The sequence below is a fragment of the Trichechus manatus genome, unplaced genomic scaffold (genome assembly GCF_000243295.1).
Source record: "Trichechus manatus latirostris isolate Lorelei unplaced genomic scaffold, TriManLat1.0 scaffold00005, whole genome shotgun sequence".
NCBI lineage: Eukaryota > Metazoa > Chordata > Mammalia > Sirenia > Trichechidae > Trichechus > Trichechus manatus.
The window spans coordinates 3503941-3524604 of record NW_004443941.1 but is presented as its reverse complement, the minus strand read 5'-3'; positions in this window follow the sequence as shown (position 1 = coordinate 3524604).

Here is a 20664-nt window from a genome sequence, read left to right as displayed (position 1 = left end):
CCAGTGGGTTAACATATATTCCCATAGATATTCCTATGAGAGAGAGAATTTGAGAACACAGAGCTGGAAAAGTTGCACGTTTTGCTTCTTAGGTCAGAATAGATCCTTTTCAACATCCCCACTGTATTAGTTTCCTAGTGGTGCCATAAAAAATCACCACAAACTGGATAGCTTAAAAACATAGAAATTTATTTTCCCAGAGTTCTGGAGGCTAGAAGTCTGCATTCGAGGTGTTGGGGGGGGCATGTTTGCTCTGAAGGCTCTAGGGGAGCCTTGTTTGCCTCTTCCTAGCTTCGGGTGGTTCCTGGCTATCCTTGGAGTTCCTTGACTTGCAGATGCACGGCTCCCATCTTTGCCTCTGTCTTCACATGGCTATCTTCCCTCTGGGTCTTTGTCTGTGTTTCTTCTCTTTTTATAAGGACATCACTCATATTGGATTAGGACCTCCCTTACTCACTTCGGTATAACCTTATGATAACATAATCGATAATATCGTCAAAGACCCTATTTCCAAATAAGGCCACATTCACAGGTGCCAAGGGTTAGGACTTGAACATATTTTTGGGAGGACACAATTAAATTTGTAACACTGACATCCCCAAAGCCTGGGAATACCACCTCTGCAGGGGTTAACCATTAGACTTGTAAATCTTTGCTTCTCTCATGAACTACATGTGAAGACTTGGTAGCAGATATGGTAGATCATTTATAGTTTATTTTTAAGATACATCTTATTTCCTCATGTTAAGTATCAGCTAGCACCAATGGACTCAAACACACCAACAAGCATGAAGATGGCACAGGATTGGGCAGTGTTTCGTTCTGTTATGCATAAGGTCACTGTGATTTGGCGCAGACACAACTGCAGCTAATTACAACAGCAACAATGAGAGGTGCTGTATCCACTTCCCTATTTGACAGGTGAGGGAACTGAGGCCCAGAGAAGATTAAAAGATTTCCAGAGATCTCTCCGTAAATTAGCATTAAATGCACCCTTCCTAACCGGGGGCACGTTGCCTACAAAAATTTACCTAGGCATGGATTGGCTTGATTTTTAAACAATTAAGTCAGCAGTGCCCGTGCCTGGCAGACTCTGGAACAGTCTGTGGGCTTTTGGTTCTGCTGTTTTCCTTCATGGACTCCAAAAGCAGGGATTGAAGACCGGGCAGAGGGGTCATGGGGGCAGATGACAGGAACAGAAAATGCGAATGAAGAAATGTTGTTGTTAGGTGCCATCGAGTCAGTTCCGACTCATAGCGACCCTATGTACAACAGAATGAAACACTGCCCGCTCTTGTGACATCCTCACAATCATTGTTGTGCTTGAGCCCATTGTTTGTGTCTCACATATTTTAGACATGTTATCAGGAGGGATCAGTCCCTGGAGAAGGACATCATGCTTGTGAAAAATGAAGAAATAGCATTTGGAAATTCTGTGAAGATATCTGCAAATTTCGCCCTATACCTGACTCCAACCCTGGGAGAAGGATCAAATGGGCTGGCTGAAAAGGAGAGGTCATAATTTTAGGACACTATTCTCTCATCCTGTGAGGAAGAGGATATTCTTGAGAGAGGAACGGGAGCCATCAGGAGAGGAGAACAAGGATGAGGCCCAGGAGACACAGGCTCATCTGCGAGAAGGGGTGCCCCAGGGACAAGGAGGCTCCTGCTGGTCTCAGCCAGGAGCCTGAATTGCCCACCACTGCCCTCCTGCCCTCCAGTGCTTGGCTGGGCCAGCAACTCCTCTGGGATGGGACAGGAACCTGGCATTTTACTGTCCAAAATGGGATCATTGGTAACATTTGGGGCTTTTAAGTATCTATTTTTATTTTAAATTCATGCAAACTTGGACTTCCCCCCACCCCTACCTTCCATGTCTTCCTAAAGGAGGAAAAAATCAGGAGAAACCTTTAGGCTGGAAGGACCTCAGAAGCTGTCCAGCCCTTCCCAAGAGAAAAAAAGCCCATCAACATCCTTGGCCCAGAGCCAGGAGTTTGGGGGCCCACCCTCCTGGCCTTCCAGGGAGCTTCAGATCCAGTAAGGAAAAATCCAGTTGTTCTAAATGGTGTGTTTAGTTCTGGGATGCGGAAGGCCTTTGGTTTGGAAGCAACATAAAATTTTCCAGTGTTAATCCATTTTTTGCAATTACCTCCTCCCACCCACCTTGGATTCTAAGGGTGGGTGAAGGTTATTTTAGATTATGTCATATGTGTTTGAAAAATGCAAAAATATGAATACTTATAATGCAAATAATAAGGAAAAAAAAGCAGCCAAATACAAACAAAAACAGAAAAATAAGAATAAAAAACCAAATAAGACACAAAACTTTCAAAAACCAAATCGCAACATGAGTGAAGTAGGCACTTCATTTTCAGTAATAACCTTAAATGTAAATGGTGCGAACACCCCATGGCAGAGAGTAGCAGAATGGAAAATAAAATGTGATCTGTCATTTTGTTGTCTACAAGAAACCCACCTCAGACATATGGACACAAACAGACTGAAAATTAAAGAATGGAGAAAAATATTCCATGCAACCAGTAAAAAAAAAAGAGCAGGGGTGACCATACTGATATCAGATAAAAAAGACTTTAAATCAAAATCTGTTACCAAAAATAAAGAAGGACATTACATAATAACAACATGGTCAACCCAGCAAGGAGACACAACAATTATAAATATGCGCCTAACAGCAATGCTCCAAAATACATGAAACAAATACTAATATGAAAAGAGAAGTAGACAACTCCACAATAATAGTAGGGGACTTCAACACACCACTTTCAATTATAGACAGAACATCTAAAAAGAAAATCACTAAGGACTCTGGGAACTTAAATAAAACCATAAGCTGACTGGACATAATGGACATATATAGAGCACTCCACACAGCATCAGAACAATACATGTTCTTCTCCAGCGCACTTGGATCATTTTCCAGAAGAGAGCGTATGCTAGGACACAAAATAAATCTCAACAAATTTAAAAAGATTGAAATCATAGAAAGCATCTTCTCTGACCATAATGGTACAAAGCAACAGGAAAAATAAGGAAAAAAAAAAAAAGATATATGAAAACTAAATAATACACCACTAAAAAACTATTGTGTCAAAGAAGAAATTTTAAAATTCCTTGAATCAAACAAAAAATGGAAACACAACATATCAAAACCCTTGGGACAGAGTAAAAACAGTACTCAGAGGGAAATTCATGGCAATAAATGCCTACATTAAAAAAGAAGAAAGATCTAAAATCCTTAACTTAAACTGACAACTTGAACAAATAGAAAAGAAAGAACGAAAGAAGCCAAAAGCTACCAGGAAAAAAAAAAAAGAAATAATAAAGATCAAGGCAGAAATAAATGAAATAGAAAATAGGAAAACAATAGAAAGAATCAACAAAACCAGAAGTTGGTTCCTTAAAAGGATCAATCAAATATACAAACCACTGGCTAGAATGACAAAAGAAAAAAAACCAGAAGAGGCAAATAACCAAATTAAGAAATGAAATTGGTGACATTACAACTGAGCCGACAGATTAAGAAGATCATAACAGATTACTACGCAAAATTGTACTCCAACAAATTTGAAAACCTAGATGGAATGGACAAATTCCTAGAAACACGGTACCTACCCAAACTAACACAAACAGAGGTAGAAAATTTAAACAGATCCATCACAAGAGATTAAAGATGTCATCAAAAAAAACTGCCAACAAAAAAAAAAGCCCAGGATCAGATAGCTACATGCAGAATTCTACCAAACATTCAGAGAAGAGTTGACACCAATCCTACTCAATCTCTTCAAAAACACAGAAGAGGAAGAAACAGTACTGAACTCTTTCTATGTGCATAACCCTGGTACCTAAATCAGGCAAAGATATCACAACAAAAGGAAAATTACAGACCAATATCTCTTAAGAACATAGATGCAAAAATTTTCAGCAAAATTCTAGCCAACAGACTTCAGCAACATATCAAAAAAAATCATACATCATGATCAAGTGACATTCATACCAGGATTACAAGAGTGGTTCAATGTTAGAAAATCAATCAATGTAATCCACCACAGAAATAAAACAAAGGAAAAGAACCATGTGATGATATCAATTGATGCAGAGAAGGCATTAGATAAAATTCAACACCCTTTCCTGATGCAAACTTTCAGCAAAGTAAGAATGGAAGGGAAATTTCTTAATTAGGGGCAAATATGCAAACCAACAGCCAACATTATACTCAGTGGAGAAAGGCTGAGAGCCTTCCCTTTGAGAACAGGAATGAGACAAGGATGCCCATTATCACCACTCTTATTCAACACTGTACTGGAAGTCCTAGCCAGGGCAATAAGACAAGAAAGAGAAATATAAGATATCCAAATTGGAAAGGAAGGAGTAAAATTATCTCTGTTTGCAGATGACATGATCCTATGCATAGAAGACCCTAAAGATTCCACAAGAAAACCGCTGGTACTGATAGAGGAGTTTAGGAACATTGCAGGGGACAAGATCAACACAGAAAAATCAGTTGGGTTCCTCTACACAAACAAAGACTACTTCAGAAAAGAAATCAAGAAAACAATACCATTTACAATAGCCCACAAATCAATAAAACACTTAGGAATTAACCTAACCCAGGACATGAAAGACTTACACAATGAAAATTATAAAACACTACTACAAAAGACTAGAAGACACCTACAAAAATGAAAAGACATCCTGTGCTCATGGATTAGAACACTTAATACAGTGAAAACGTCAATTCTCTTTAAAGTGATCTACAGATACAGTGCAATCCCGATACAAATCCCAACAACATTCTTTACTGAAATGGAAAAACTAATGACCGACTTTATATGAAAAGGAGAGAAATCTTGAATAGCCAAAGCAATATTGAAGAAAAAGAACAAAGCAGGAGGACTCACACTCCCCAATATCAAAACATACTATACAGCCACTGTAGTCAAGACAGCTTGATACTGGTTCAATGATAGGCAGAAGAGTGGAATAGAATTGAGAACTCGGAATTAAACCCAGCCATGTATGGACAACTCGTTTTTGACAAGGGGTCAAAGTCCATTCAGTGGGTCAGAAACAGTCTCTTTAGTAAATGGTGCTGGCAAAACTGGATATCCGCCTGCAGAAAAATGAAACAGGACCCATATCTCACATCATACACAAAAACTGACTCAAAATGCATCAAAGACCTAAACATTAAACCTAAAACCATAAAATTCCTGGAAGAAAACACAGGGAGAAAGCTATCGAACCTAATCTTTTGTAAAAAATAGGATAACAAACATAACAACAAATGCATGAATAGAAGACAAAATAGATAGAAGGGCCCTCATAAAAATTAAGAACTATGCTCATTGAAAGACTTTATTAAAGAGTAAACAGACAACCTGTATACTGGGAAAAAACCTTCAGAAACAACTTATCTAATAAGGGTCTAATCTCTAAAATCTATAAAAAACTGCAAAAATTCAACAATAAAAAGACAAACAACCCAATCACAAAATGAGCAAAGGATATGAACAGAACCTTCCCAAAAGAGAACATCCAACCAGCCAACGAACATATGAAAAGATTTTCATGATCATTCACCATTAGAAAGATGCAAATCAAAACTACGATGAGATACCATCTTACCCTGGCTAAAATAGCCCTTAAAAAACAAAAAACAGATAACAAATGTTGATGAGGATTTGGGGAGATTGGAAACCCTAGCCATTGCTGGTTGGACTGTAAAATTGTACAACCACTATGGAAAACGCTATGGTGCTTTCTCAAAAAACTTAGGATAGAGCTACCCTAAGCCCTGGTAGGATAGTGGCTGAGAGCTCAGCTACTAACCAAAAAGGCCAGGAGTTAGAATTCACCAACAGCTGCTTGGAAGCCCTATGGGCAGTTCTACTCTGTCCTGTGGAGTTGCTATGAGTCGAAATCCACTTGAAAGCAACAGGATTTTTTCTTTTCTTTTTTTTTTTTTTAATGATCCATCAATCCTAATTCTAGGTATATACCCTATAGACCTAAAAATAATGACAAGAACAGAAATATGCACACCTATGTTCATTGCTGCTTTATTCACAATAGCAAATATATGGAAACAACCAAAGTGCCCATCAATGAATGAATGAATAAGCAAAGCGTGGTACATACATACAACGGAATACTACACAACCGTAAAGAACAATGATGAGTCGTCAAAACATATCATAACATGGATGGATCTGGAGGATATAATGCTAAGTGAAATCAGACAAACATATAAGGAAAAATATTGTATGATCCCTGTAATGGTTAAGATTGTGTGCCGACTTGGCTGGGCCATGATTCTCAGTATTTATATGTGATCACTCTCGTGATGGAATTTGCTGTGAGTAGCCAATCAGTTGAAAGGGGGTTTCCTTGGGGGTGTGGCCTGCATCCGAATATAAGCAGAGGTTCTGGCTTTTTGCTCACTCTGGATCCTGCGGCTGCCTCCTGTTCATCTGACCTCTGGTTCTTGGGACTTGAGCTATCAGCTTATCTGCCGATCTTGGGATTTGTCAACCTTCACAGCCTGTACGTGGCAGCCCTGCTCTCCGACCTACCGATCTTGGATTCCCCAGCCCCTGCAGCGATGTGAATTGAGAGAAGCCTCTATCCTGATCCATGGACTTGGGGCATTCTGGCCTCTACAATCACGTGAGCCATTTGCTTGATATAAATCTCTTCATATATATATATATGTTTATACACTTTACTGGTTTTGCTTCTCTAGAGAACCCAGCCTAAGACAATCCCTCTTTCATAAGAAGACAAGAATAGATATAGAGCGAGACCATTGTTCATTAGTGGTTACCAGGGAGAGGAGGGGAATGTATGCTTTAGATCGTAGAGACTCGTTATTTTTGGTGATGGGAAAAGTGGCACCAAATCTGGATGTAGTGAGCACAGCACAACCAAAGTAAAAGCAAGTGTTTGAGCACATGTGGGTGGGTATAGGCATATCAGTACAGAGGTAGGTACAGGTGTACACATAGGTGAGAATAGATAGCAGTGTCTATAGGTACATGTGAATCCAAATATGTGGGTGCAGGCAAATATATTCACTGAACACACAAATATGGATATCCTCAGACATAACCAAACACCTTCCAAGATTGGTTTCTAGGTGTGAAATCTTAGCACCATAGTCTCAAGAGACAACTCAGTCAATTGCCATAACATAGTTCACAAAAGTCATGATCTGCATCCCAATGAAGTGAGTAGCATCTGGGTTCTTAAAAACTTGTGAGGGGCCATCTAAGATACAACTACTCTTCTCTACTCACCAGGATCAAAACAGTAGGACAGTAACCAAAAGCTCACAGAAAAAGCAAGTCTACAGGAGCCAGTACCTTGAGACCAGAAGAACTAGATGGTGCCCGGCTACCACCACTGACCTGTCTGGGTGGGATCACAATAGATAATCCTACAGAGAATGAGAGAAAAATGTGGAACAGAACTCGAATTCTTAAAAAAAAAAAAGCCAGACAAACTGGAACAGTAGAGAACAGAGGACTTCCTGAGACTATTGACCTGAGACATTCTTTAAACCTAGAAAGGATCCTATCTCCTGAGACCACCTTTTAGCGGAATAGCAGAGTGACACATCAAATAAAGGATCTTACCTGTAAGATCAGTGTACTGGTTGAAAACCAACTGCATGAGACCAAAAGGTCAACAATTACTCAAAAGCAAAGATGAGAAGATAAGGGGGCCAGGAAATTAAGAGTCCTGCAAAGGGAACGAACAGAGCACAAATGAAGAGGATGTTGACACATTGTGATAAACGTAACTAATGTCACTGAACAGTTTGTGCGGAAATTGTCAAATGGAACTTAACTTGCTGTGTAAACTTTCACTAAAAACTCAATAAAATACTATTTTTAAAAAATATAAAAAAGAAAAAAGTGGAAGGGGAAGGCAGAAGAGGAGGTTAGAGCGATTGGAGAAGTGATTCCAGTGAGTGATACGGCCTTGACTTGGCCCGCTGTTGCTGGCTTTGAAGATGGAGCAAGTGGGGCCAGTGAATACAAAAAAACGAAAAAAACCTGGTGCCCTCGAGTCGATTCCGAGTCATAGTGACCCTATGGGACAGAGCAGAAATGCCCTATAGGGTTTCCAAGGAGTGACTGGTGGATTCGAACTGCTGACCTTTTGTTTAGCAGCCTAGCTCTTAACCACTGCACCACCAGGGCTCCGGTAAATACAGGGGACCTCTAAAAACTAGGAACAGCAAGCAAGCGGATTCTCCCTTAAAGCCTCCAGAAAGGAATGCAGCTGTTTTTATATCTTGTTTTAAGCTCAGTGAGAGCCATGTCAGACTTCTTACCTACTGACCTGTAAGAGAGTGACTTTATGTTCTTTTGAGCCATTGAGTTCTGGTAATTGGTTGAAGCGGCCGTGGGAAGCCAATACAGACTCTTAGCTCGTCTCCTTGCTTTCACCTTTCTTCTCTTGGATCCATTTGCCATTCTGTCATCAAAGCTATTTTTAAAAAATACGGATCTGACTTTGACACTCTCTTACATTCAGTTCTTTAATGGTTTTCTGTAGGACTTAACGGCAATGGGTTTGGTCTTTTGGGATATAGTGCCAAACAGAATGCTCCTATTTTCTCATGGCCTGCAGAGCTCGTGATGATCTGGTTTTGGTTTCTCTTTCCAGCTTTTATTTCTACTATATCCTTCCCTCTTTTCCTCTTCCCTACATTCACAAAAATATAGCCTACCCTCAACACACATTAGCTTAATCGCAGCTTCTGGAAAATACCGATTAACTTTCTGGCTGCTAAGCACTTGTCCATGCTGTTCACTTTAGGGGCCACGCTTCATCTTCTCACTTTCTTCCTAATGTATCTACCAAGCATAAACTTCTTCAGTACTCAGTTCAAGGCATTTCTTTCATGACTGATCACATGATACAATCACTCCTGCTTCCTGCTAGACTTAGGGAGTACTTACTATGTTCCAGGCCTGTCATAGTTCTAAACACTTTGCAAATATTAGCTCAGTTATTCCTCACAACAACCTTATGCGACAGAGAGATTGATGAAATGGATGCACAGGGAAGTTAAGTAACACTCCCAAGTTATAAAGCTAAAAGGGGTGGAGCTGGCATTCCATTGCAGACAATCTGATTTCAAAATCTGTGCTCTGCACCACTACTCGGTACCTCCTCTGTGAATGTAAACAATGGTCAATTTAGAAAATCAGGAGAATAATTGCTTCATGGAAATAGGAAACTTAGTTATATAAAATACTATTCTTACGTGAAAAGATACTCAACCTCATTACTCATCAGGGAAACGTAAATCCAAGCCGTGAGCTATCACTTCACACCCACTAGGATGGCCATAATAGAAACAACACCAAAGAACAAGTATTGATGAGGATGTGAAGAAATTGGAACTCTCACACATTGCTGGTGGAAATGTAAAATGGTGCAGTTACTGTGGAAAATCGTTTGGTGGTTCCTCAAAAATTAAACATAGAATTAGCATATGACCCAGTCATTCTATACCTAGGCGTATATGCAAAAAAACTGAAAACAAGTGCTCAAACAAATCTTATATCCAAATATTCATAGTAGCACTGTTCATAATAGTCAAATGTCCATCAATGGACGAATAGATAAACATGTGGTATATACATCCAATGGACTATTACTCGACCTTAGAAAGGAATGAGGTACATCCTTTTGCTACAATGTGGCTGAACCTTGAAAACATGCTAAGTGAAAGAAGCCAGACACAAAAGGTGACATATTGTCTGATCCGGTTTATGTTAAATATCAACAATGGATAATTCACAGAGACAGAAAGCAGACTGGTAGTCCTTAGGAGCTGGGGAGAGAGAGGAAGACTGCTCAGTGGATATGAGGTTTTCTTTTGAGTTGATGGAGATGTTTTAGAACTAAATAGAGGTGGTGGTTGCACGTGGTGAATATACTAAATGTCACTGAATTGTATACTTTATAAAGTGATTAACTTAATACTATTTTACAAGAGGAATTGAGAACATGGCATAATCATAGACCCAACTCCCAGTGGTCTCACTAGTTTGGAAATTTGAAAACAAAGTTTCCATTTGTTAAAAATTGTTGAGAATTTTTGCATTAATGTTCATGAGAAATATCAATCTGTAGTTTTCTTTTCTTGTAATAACTATTTTTGATTTTGCTATTGGAGTAATGCTAGCCTCATAGAATGAGGTGAGAGGTGTTCTTTCCAATTTTATTGACGAGTGTATGTGAAGTGGGTACTATTTTTTCTGAAATGTTTGGTAGATTTCAGCAGTGACGCTATCTGGTCCTAGAGTTTTCTTTCTGGAAATGTTTTAATTACAAAATCAATTTCTTAACATAATAGGGCTATTTCGATTATTTCTTCTTGGATGAGCTTAGGTAGTTTGTGTCTTTCAAGGCGTTTCTTCTATTTCATCTACAGTTTTGAATTTACTGGCATAAAGTTGTTCATAATATTCCCTTATAATCCTTTAGCCGTAGATAAAAGTTTAATGATATCTCCTTCTTAATGTTGGTAATTTGTGTCTTCTCTCTCTTCCTTTTTATAACTCAGTCTGGCTAGAAGTTTATCAATTTTATTGATTTTTTCTTAAAGAATCTGCTTTGCTTTTATTGCTTTTCTCTATTATCTTTCTGGTTTTTATTTCATGTATTTCTTCTCTGATATTAATGATTTCCTTTCTGCTTACTTTGCATAATTTATTCTTTTTTTCTTTTTTGATTATGTTTCTTAATGTGAACATTGATGTTATTAATTTGAGAACTTTTCTTCTTTGATAATATAGGTGTTTAGTGTTATAGTTACCCACTCCCCATCCCCAGTACTGCTTTAGCAAAATTCCACTAATTTCGATATATTTATTTTCATTTTCATGACTCCAAAATACTTTTTAGTTTCCCATTTGAATTCTTCTTTGACCTATGGTTTAGTTTTAAATGTGTAAAATTCTCAAGTATTTTGGGAATTATTTCTAAATATTTGAGAATTTTTCAGAAATCATCTTGGTTTTTGATTTCTTGTTTAATTCTCTTGTGGTTAGAAAGCATACCTGGTAAAACTTGAATTTAAAACAAAACAAGACAAAACCGTTATTCAGACATGATTTCTTGGCCTAGAATATGGTATCTCTTACTATATGTTTGTTGTGTATTTGAAAATGTATATTCTCAAGTTGATAAGGTGGAGTGTTCTATACATATCAGTTAGGTCAATTTGGTTGATCCTGTTTCAGGTATTCTATGTCCTTGCTGATTTTCTTTCTACTTCTTCTGTCAGTTATTGAGAGAGAGAGAGACACTGAAATCTCAGACTATATTTGTGAATATATCTATTTCTCCATGTAGTTCTATTAGCTGATCTCCCCGTATTCTCATAAACATTTAGGATTTGTATGTCTTTTTCATGAATTGAGTCATTTATAATTATGCTATGACCTTTATCCCTGATAGTATTCTTTTTCTATCATTTACCTTGTCTGATATTAGTATAGTCACTACAGATTTCTTTTGATTAATATTAGCATATGGATTATGTTCTCGCATCCTTTTACTTTTAAACTACTTATGCCTGTCTTTATATTTAAAGTACATGCATATAGGCCATGTGTTTTTATCAAATCTGACAGTCTCTGCCTCTTCTTTAGGATGGTTGATTATTTGCGTAATGTAATCATTAATATGGTTAGGTTCATCTTCTTGGTATTTGTTTTCTATTTGTCTATCTCTGTTCACTTTTATCTTTTTTTTTTTTTTGCTTTTTTCTGGATTTGTTGAGTTTTATTTATAATTCCATTTTATCTCTTTTGTTGGCTTATAAGCAATATCTCTTTGTTTTTCTACTTTAGCGGTTGTTTTAGGGTTTATAGTATACATCTTTAAATTGTGGCATTTCACCTAAAAGTATCATTGCACGACTTCATATAGAAGATTAGAACCTTACAATAGTATACTTCCAGTTCTCTTCTAACTGTTATGCTATGTCATACTTTTTTCTTATACATGTTATAAAACCCACAACACATTATTATTCTTTTTGTTGAAACAGTCAGTTCTTTTAAAAGACATTTAAATCATAAGAAAAACTTCTTAAATATTCACTAATGTTGCTTCTAGTTTCAGTCTTCTTCATTCCTTCATATGGACCAATATTTTTATGTGGTATCGTTTTCTTTCCATCTGAAGGACTTTCTTTAACATTTCTTGTAATGCAGACCTGCTGGTGCTGATTTTTTCAGCTTTTGTACAATTTGAAGATGTTTTAATTTCACCTTTGTTTTTGAATGATATTTTCCCGGGACATAGAATTGTAGGCTAACAGCTAATTTTTTGTTTGTTTTCTGTTTTGTCCTGTCAGTACAGGCATACCTCGGAGATATTGCGGGTTTGGTTCCAGACACCGCAATACAGCGAATATTGCAATAAGGCGAGACACACAATTTTTTTGGTTTTCCAGTGCATATAAAAGTTATGTTTACACTATACTGTAGTCTAATGAGTGTGCAATTGCATTATGTCTAAAAAAACAATGTACATACCTTAATTAAAAAATGCTTTATTGCTAAAAAATGCTAGCCGTCATCTGAGCCTTCAGCAAGTCCTAATCTTTTTGCTGGTGGAGGGTCTTGCCTCAGTGTTGATGGCTGCTGACTGATCAGGGTGGTAGTTGTTGAAAATTGAGGTGGCTGTGGCAATTTCTTAAAATAAGACAACAATGAACTTTACTGCATTAACTGACTTCTTTCATGAAAGATTTTCTCTGTAGCATGTGATGCTGTTTGATAGCATTTTACCCACAGTAGAACTTCTTTCAAAATCGGAGTCAATCCTCTCAAACCATTCCACTGCATTATCAACTAAATTTAAGTAATATTCTAAGTCCTTTGTTGTCATTCCTGCAATGTTCACAGCACCTTCACCAGGAGTAGATTCCATCTCAAGAAATCGCTTTCTTTGCTCACCCATAAGAAGCAGCTTCTCACCCATTAAAGTTTTATCATGAGATTGCAGCAATTCAGTCACATCCTCCAGCTCCACTTCTAATTCTAGTTCTCTTGCTATTTCCACCACATCTGGAGTTACTTCCTCCACTGAAGTCTTGAACCCCTCAAAGTCATCCATGAGGATTGGGATAAACTTCTTCCGTACTCCTGTTAATGTTGGTATTTTGACCTCCTCTCGTGGATCATGAATGTTCTTAATGGCATCTAGAATGGTGAATCCTTTCCAGAAGGTTTTCAATTTACTTTGCCCAGATCCATCAGAAGAATCACTATATATGGCAGCAATAGCCTAATGAAATGTATTTCTTAAATAATAAGACTTGAAAGTTGAAATTACTCCGTGATCCATTAGCTGCAGAAAGGATGTTGTATTAGCAGGCATGAAAACAACATTAATCTCCTTGTACATCTCCATCAGAGCTCTTGGGTGACCAGGGGCATTGTCAATGAGCAGTGATGTTTTGAAAGGAATCTTTTTTTCTGAGCAGTAGTTCTCAACAGTGGGCTGAAAATATTCAGTCAACTATGTTGAAAACAGATGTGCTGTCATCTAGGCTTTGTTATTCCATTTATAGAGCACAGGCAGAGTGGATTTAGCATAATTCTTAAGGGCTCTAGGATTTTCTGAACGGTAAATGAGCATAGGCTTCAACTTAAAGTCATCAGCTGCATTAGCCCCTAACGAGAGTCAGCCTGTCCTTTGAAACTCTGAAGCCAGGCATTGACTTCTCCTCTCTAGCTGTGAAAGTTCTAGATGGCATCTTCTTCCAGTATAAGGCTGTTTCATCTACGTTGAAAATCTGTTGTTTAGTGTAGCCAGCTTCATTGATGATCTTAGCTAGATCTTCTGGATAACTTGCTACAGCTTCTACATCAGCACATGCTGCTTCCCCTTGCACTTTTATGTTATGAAGACGGCTTCTTTCCTTAAACCTCATGAACCCACCTCTGCTAGCTTCAAACTTTTCTTCTGCAGCTTCCTCACCTCTCTCAGCCTTCATAGAACTGAGGAGGGTGAGGGCCTTGCTCTGGATTAGGCTTTGGCTTAAGGGAATGTTGTGGCTGGTTTGATCTTCTATCCAAACCACTAAAACTTTCTCCATATCAGCAATAAGGCTGTTTTGCTTTCTTATCATTCATGTGTTCACTGGAGTAACACTTCAAATTTCTTCAAGAACTTTTCCTTTGCATTCACAATTTGGCTAACTGTTTAGCACAAGAGGCCTAGATTTCAACCTCTCTCAGCTTTGGGCATGCCTTCCTCATTACTTCCAGCTTTTGATTTAAAGTGAGACACCTTCGACTCTTCCTTTCGCTTGAACACTTAGAGGTCATTGTAGGGTTATTAACTGGCCTAATTTCGATATTGTTGTGTCTCAGGGAATAGGGAGGCCCGAGGAGAGGGAGAGAGATGGGGGAATGAATGGCCAGTTAGTCGGTAGAGTAGTCAGAACACACACAACATTTACCAATTAAGTTCCCTGTCTTATATGCGCACGGTTTGTGGTGCCCCAAAACAATTACCATAGTGACATCAGAGATCATTGATCACGGAGCACCATAACAGATATAATAATAATAAAAAAGTTTGAAATATTGCGAGAATTACCAAAATGTCACACGGAGACATGAAGTAAACACATGCCGTTGGAAAAATGGTGCCAATAGACTTGCTCAACACAGAGTTGCTGCAAACCTTCGATTTCTAAAAAACACAATATCTGCAAAGTGCAGTAAAGTGAACTGCAATAAAACGAGGTATGCCTGTACTTTAAACGTGTTCTTCCATTGTCTTCTCATTTGTGCTGTTTCAGAAAAGAACTCTACTATCATTTTTATCTTTGTATCTCTATGTATTGTGACTTTTTCTCTGCCTGCTTTTAATATTTTCTTTTTATCACTCATCTGGAGTAATTTAATTATCATGTACTCTGGGGGTAGTTTTCTTCATGTTTCTTGTACTTGAGGTTCATTGGATTTCTTAGGTCTGTGGTTAAAAGTTTTCATCAAATTTGGAAATTTTTAAGTCATTATTTCTTCTTCTTCTTTTTTTTTTTAAACTCTTTACCTCCCCTCATTATAGGATCCCAATTACTTGTATATTAAATCCCTTGAAGTTGTCGCTGTGTTTACTGGTATGTTTTTAATTATTTTTTCTCTCTATGTTTTATTTTGGATAGTTTCTATTGCTATATCTTTAAATTCACTAATCTTTTCTTCTGCAATGACTCATACGCTGTTAGTTCCATCCAGGTTAGCTTTTATTTGTAGGCATTTGCTTTGGGTCTTACTGTCTTCCATGTCTCTTCATAAGTTTTGGATCATATAAAATACATTTTTAATAGTGTTTTAATGTCCTTGTCTTCTAATGATAACATTTGTGTCCATTCTGGGCTGATTATTAAAATCAATTAATGATTAATTTTTCTGCTCATTATGATGGCATTTCCTGATTCATTGCATGTCTGGTAATCTCTGACATTGCAAATTTTACCTTGTTGGGTGCTGGATACTTTTGTATTCCCATAAAATATTTTTGTCTTCGGTTCTGGAACAAAATTAAGTTACTTGGAAACAGTTTAATTTGGGGGAGAAGGGAGTCTTACTTTTAATTTGTTAGACGAGTTCCATAGCAGTGTGTTTAGTCTAGGGCCAATTATTCTCCACCGCTGAGGCAAGAAAATTCTGAGTACAGTTTGTAATGACCTTTGAATCGTGAGGTTTTTCAAGTTTGCTGGTGGGAACAGGCACTCTCCCCAGCCTGTGTGGGCACCGGGCATTGTTCTCTCTAATTTCAGATGGATTCTTTTACATGCCCTTGCTAACTACTCCGCAAAATACTCAAAGGGGGGCCTCTGCTGATCTTCGAGGTTCTTTCTCTGTGCAGTACTCTCTTCTCCTGTAACCTCTCTTGTGGACTCTTAACAGCCTTATTTTCTCCAGCGCTCTCACTTCTGGCTCCTCAATTGAGAATATCCACTGAGCTCTGCCTGGGTTCTTCCTCCCTATGCTACAGCTTGGAAACTATCTCAAAGCAGTTTGTTATTCTTGGCCCCTGGAAGAAATGAGGCGTACAAGGAAAGCTTCCAGAATACTATCCTGTGCGTTTTAACCCACCCAGTGGTCCCAGCTCCATTCTGCAACACTCTGGACTCAAGCTGTATCTAGAACCACCTTTATATTATGCTCTTGTAATAAAAAGTCACGCCATAAATATGGACATACGTTTTCTTAACAAACATATGGCTTTCATCTGAAAGTTGAACAACTAGACTTGAAGCTCCAGAGAGTGTGTGGCGACTCTTAAGGACTTGCTGAGACGTTCCGCTGCTTACTTGTAGGACTTATTTTTGTCAGTTTTTTACCAGCTGCAGCTCTAAATTGTTCCTGGGCCTGACCCTTCACAGGATCGTTTGCGTTTTAAATGTGTCGCGCGCTTCTGTTTGGCTGATTTGCAGAGCCTAGGACAAACATTTTCAACAAAAGTTTCAGCAATTATAAAAGATGGCATTAAGTCCTCACACCATGTTTGGAAAGGATGGCAGGATGGCAGCTTGAGAAAGGAAAAAAAAAACACTTTTCTTCTAGCTCAAAATAAATGTTTTCACATCAGGACTAGCAGAGCCACGCCTCCACATATTTCCACAAACGCTGCTTTTCCAGGATGATGTAACTCAGGGCCCCCAGGTCTTGCTCGTCTGGAGTGAGATCGAAACCACAGAGACAGTCACCAAAGACTCTTTGATAATTTAAGTCTTCCTCATATGCCTGATACTGGGAAGTTCCAGGCAGCAGCCCTGGTGGGGCAACAGTTAAGCGCTCAGCTGCTAATGGAAAGGTTGGCAGTTCAAACCCACCCAGTGGCACCACGGGAGAAAGACCTGGTGATCTGCTTCCTTAAAGATTAACCAAACCGAAAAACCAAACCTACTGCCGTCGAGTCATTCCAACTCATAGGGACGTTATAGGACAGAGTAGAACTTCCTCATGGGGTTTCCAAGGAGCGGCTGGTGGATTCGGACTGCTGACCTTTTAGTTAGCAGCTAAGCACTTAACCACTGCACCACCAGGGCTCCTTTATTCCAGAGTTACTCAGGTTCCCTCCAGCGTTTATGGTGAGAATGGAGGTTCCATATCACAAAAATGCTTGAGAGTGAAACCAATGCATGTCAGTAAAATTATTTTGTTGGAGAGGGTGGGTGGTGATGACTGTTTCATCACTGTGTAGAAAATTCCCTGCTCACCCACAATGAGATCATACTCGTTTTCTAGCTTGGTTTACTTGCTCATAAACTTCAGCAAGCAGAACAGAGTGCCAAAAGACGCACAGAGTTTTCTCCAAAGAACGTACAATAAAGTGCTAAGATGGTGACCAAAATTTTGGGAGGACAGATGTATCCTGTGGTGGGTCAACCATGGTTACGGACTGATTGGAAAAGTTATTAGCTTAAGAAAGAAGAGGGCAAAGATTCCGACGTGTATTAAATGAAAAATTAAACTCATTTGAGGAGAAGGAGAGTTGACGTGGTTCCCAGTTGGATGACATTTGGCTGGTTTCATCTTGCTCTTGGGGGAATCCAGAAATCCAGTGGGGTCCAACATTAGATTTATATGTAATATACAACCAGCTTAATTAAGCCTTCAAACCAAAAAATCCTGTTGCCATCGAGTCGATTCCAACTCATAGTGACCCGACAGGACAGAGTAGAACTGCCCCATAGGGTTTCAAGAAAGCGGCTGGTGGATTCGAACTGCTGGCCTTTTGGTGAGCAGCCAAGCTCTCAACCACTTCACCACCAGGGCTCCCCTTAAAGATTTCAGCCTAGGAAGCCCTATGGGGCCGTTCTACTCTGTCACAAGGGGTCACTATGAGTCAGAATCGACTTGACAGCACCCAACAACCACAAACATCTCACTTTATGGTTCTTGAACTAAGTCCTCCCAGAATAAGACTTCCTTATTTTTCTCTCCCCCACTCCTGCTTTCCATGATAATGTCTCCTGCCGCTGCCAAAATGGGGACTGTGGTCTCTGTAAAAATGACAATTTTTATGCCCATTGAAGAAGGCATGCATGCTCCCCAGGACTAATGTTTAGGGCACCACTGTATACACTGAGGCACCATACAGAATATCTTCACCACTTGAAAACGTCCTCACAATAATAGGTGATGCTAGTAATACCTGTGCGAAGATTTTCTTTTATTAAGGAGATGTTTTCTAGGATGAGGACACTGGCTACTGTTGTGACAACTGCTGCCGATTTCTTAGAGCCTGAATATATCAGAGAGGTTCCATGAAGCACTTTGCTTTTGCCTAGTCCCCTGTTGTAAGTCTTTCACACCAGAAGTCAGAGGAAGTCACATTTGAGCTGATATACCCATTGCAGTCCAGTCAATTCTGACTCATAACAACACTGTAGGACAAAGTAAAACTCCATAGGATTTCCAAGGAGCAGCTGGTAGATTCGAACTGCCAACCTTTTGGTTAGCAGCCCAGCTCTTAACTACTGTGCCACCAGGGCTCCTGAGCTGATATATGAAGGACATATAGAGAAAAGCAGGATTTATTCACAGATACACACACACACGAATCCCATGTTCCTGTAGCACATGTGGGAGAAGGTAGCAGGATAGTACTAGGGCCCAGTAGAGCTCCTTGGAAGAGGAGCTGATGAGTTCATTGCTTCAGAACAGACATCTCTGCTTCAGTTGTTTCTTCCTCAGGTCAAATGCTTTCCCAGGAGGCCCTTGATTCTCCATGTAAATATGCTGGGAAGAAACTTGCCCCATCAGTCCTCCAAGCAAACCTAGATAGGTGAATTTTCAGATGGACACACTTTTGGCTCAGGTAGAATTTCTGCTACTTGTTAAAAAATATGTTTACCAGATGTCCTTTTGGAGAAGAATAACTAACAATGACTTTCAGGTGGTAATGATGTGGCCCACAAATAAAAGGACCAGCAAGACCTATCCTAAGAGTTGTCTGCCCCATTACCAGAGATGGGGTTGGGGGTGGCAGTGGGTTGTTGTCTCAGAAAATATCTTGGGGTTTTCCAAATCTAGGAAAGAGTTGTGATTTTTTTTTTTTTAACATGCGTATTTGGTTTCCTAGAGTGACTCCTGGCTAAAAATACAATTAAAAGCATGGCTGGTGGTTAGTCAACCGCTTAGTCTCTCACCTTATATCTTTGGTTGTTGTGCTTAGAACTTTATTAAAATATGGTATTACCATCTCCCCAACACACACACACTCACACACATGTCTTTTTTCCACCTTCTGAGAGCACTGATGTTTCCCTGAAGAAGTCTTGGGGTTGCTGCTGCTGAAGATGAGAGTCATCTTTTTCTTGGAAAAAGTAGCATATCTTGCTGCTGGTCATTGTCATCTCAGAGCTGAGTTTTTGCCATTCTTCTTCAGGCGCTGATGGGCACCCATAATGTTCTTCACGTAGCAAAAGTTGGTGGCAAGCTAGGCACCAAGTCAAGTGGATGATGATCCTTGGTGTCCAGGAGAGAGTAGGGAGGGAATGCTGCACGCCCTGCCATTCCCCAATAGGTAATGTTTCTTCCATGACTTTGAAACACAGCAATTTCTGTAAGACATTACTTTTTAGAGCTTATATTCTGTATTATCCTTGAATTAACTCATGCCAAGTAAATATTAAATCGCGTATCAGTAGAGTTTGATGAAGAGACAGAAAATACACAGCAAATTGAACAGGAAAAGTTTAATATAAAGAATTATTTACTACAACAGGGAGTTAACTAGGGTTAAAGAAAATGCTCAAGAATACCTTTGGGTTGAGAGAAAATTCTCAAGGAAGGAATAAACTTGAACTAGGGAGAAGAATTTCCTCTCCCCAAGACTGGAATCCAGGCTTCAGTGGAGATCACAAGTTGGAAAAGAGTTGGGTTGCCCCACGCCAGATCTGATCCACAGACTTGGACTGAAGCAAGTGGGCAGGGAACCACAGCCTAGACTGGCAAACAGGAAACATCCCCAGTAAGGTGCCAGTGGGCTGAGGCTGAGAAGCCACCTGCTGGGGCACCTGGGAGGCTCACTGTGAATCCACTTATTGGGGAGCTACTGAAACCTGATAGGAAGCCATTCAAGGGGGTGCCACTGAAAGCCTATATTCACACAATGGAATACTAAGCAAAGATAAAGAACAACTATGAATCTGTGAAGCATCTCATAACACGGATGAATCTGGAAGGCATTATGCTGAGTGAAATGAGTCAGTCACAAAAGGATAGATATTGTATGAGACCACTATTATAAGAACTCAAGAAAAGGTTTAAACACAGAAGAAAATATTCTTTGATGGTTACGAGGGTGGGGAGAGAGGGAGAGGGGTATTCTGTAACTAGATAGTAGATAAGAATTATCTTAGGTGACTTAGTACAAGGGAAGTCAGCACAATGGGACGAAACCAAAAGCTAAGAAGTTTCCTGGACACAACCAAATACTTCGAGGGACAAAGTAGTAGGGGCGGCGGTCTGGGGACCATGGTTTCAGGGGCCATCTAGGTCGATTGGCATAACAAATTTTATTAAGAAAATGTTCTGCATCCCATTTTGGTGAGTGCCATCTAGGTCTTAAAAGCAAATG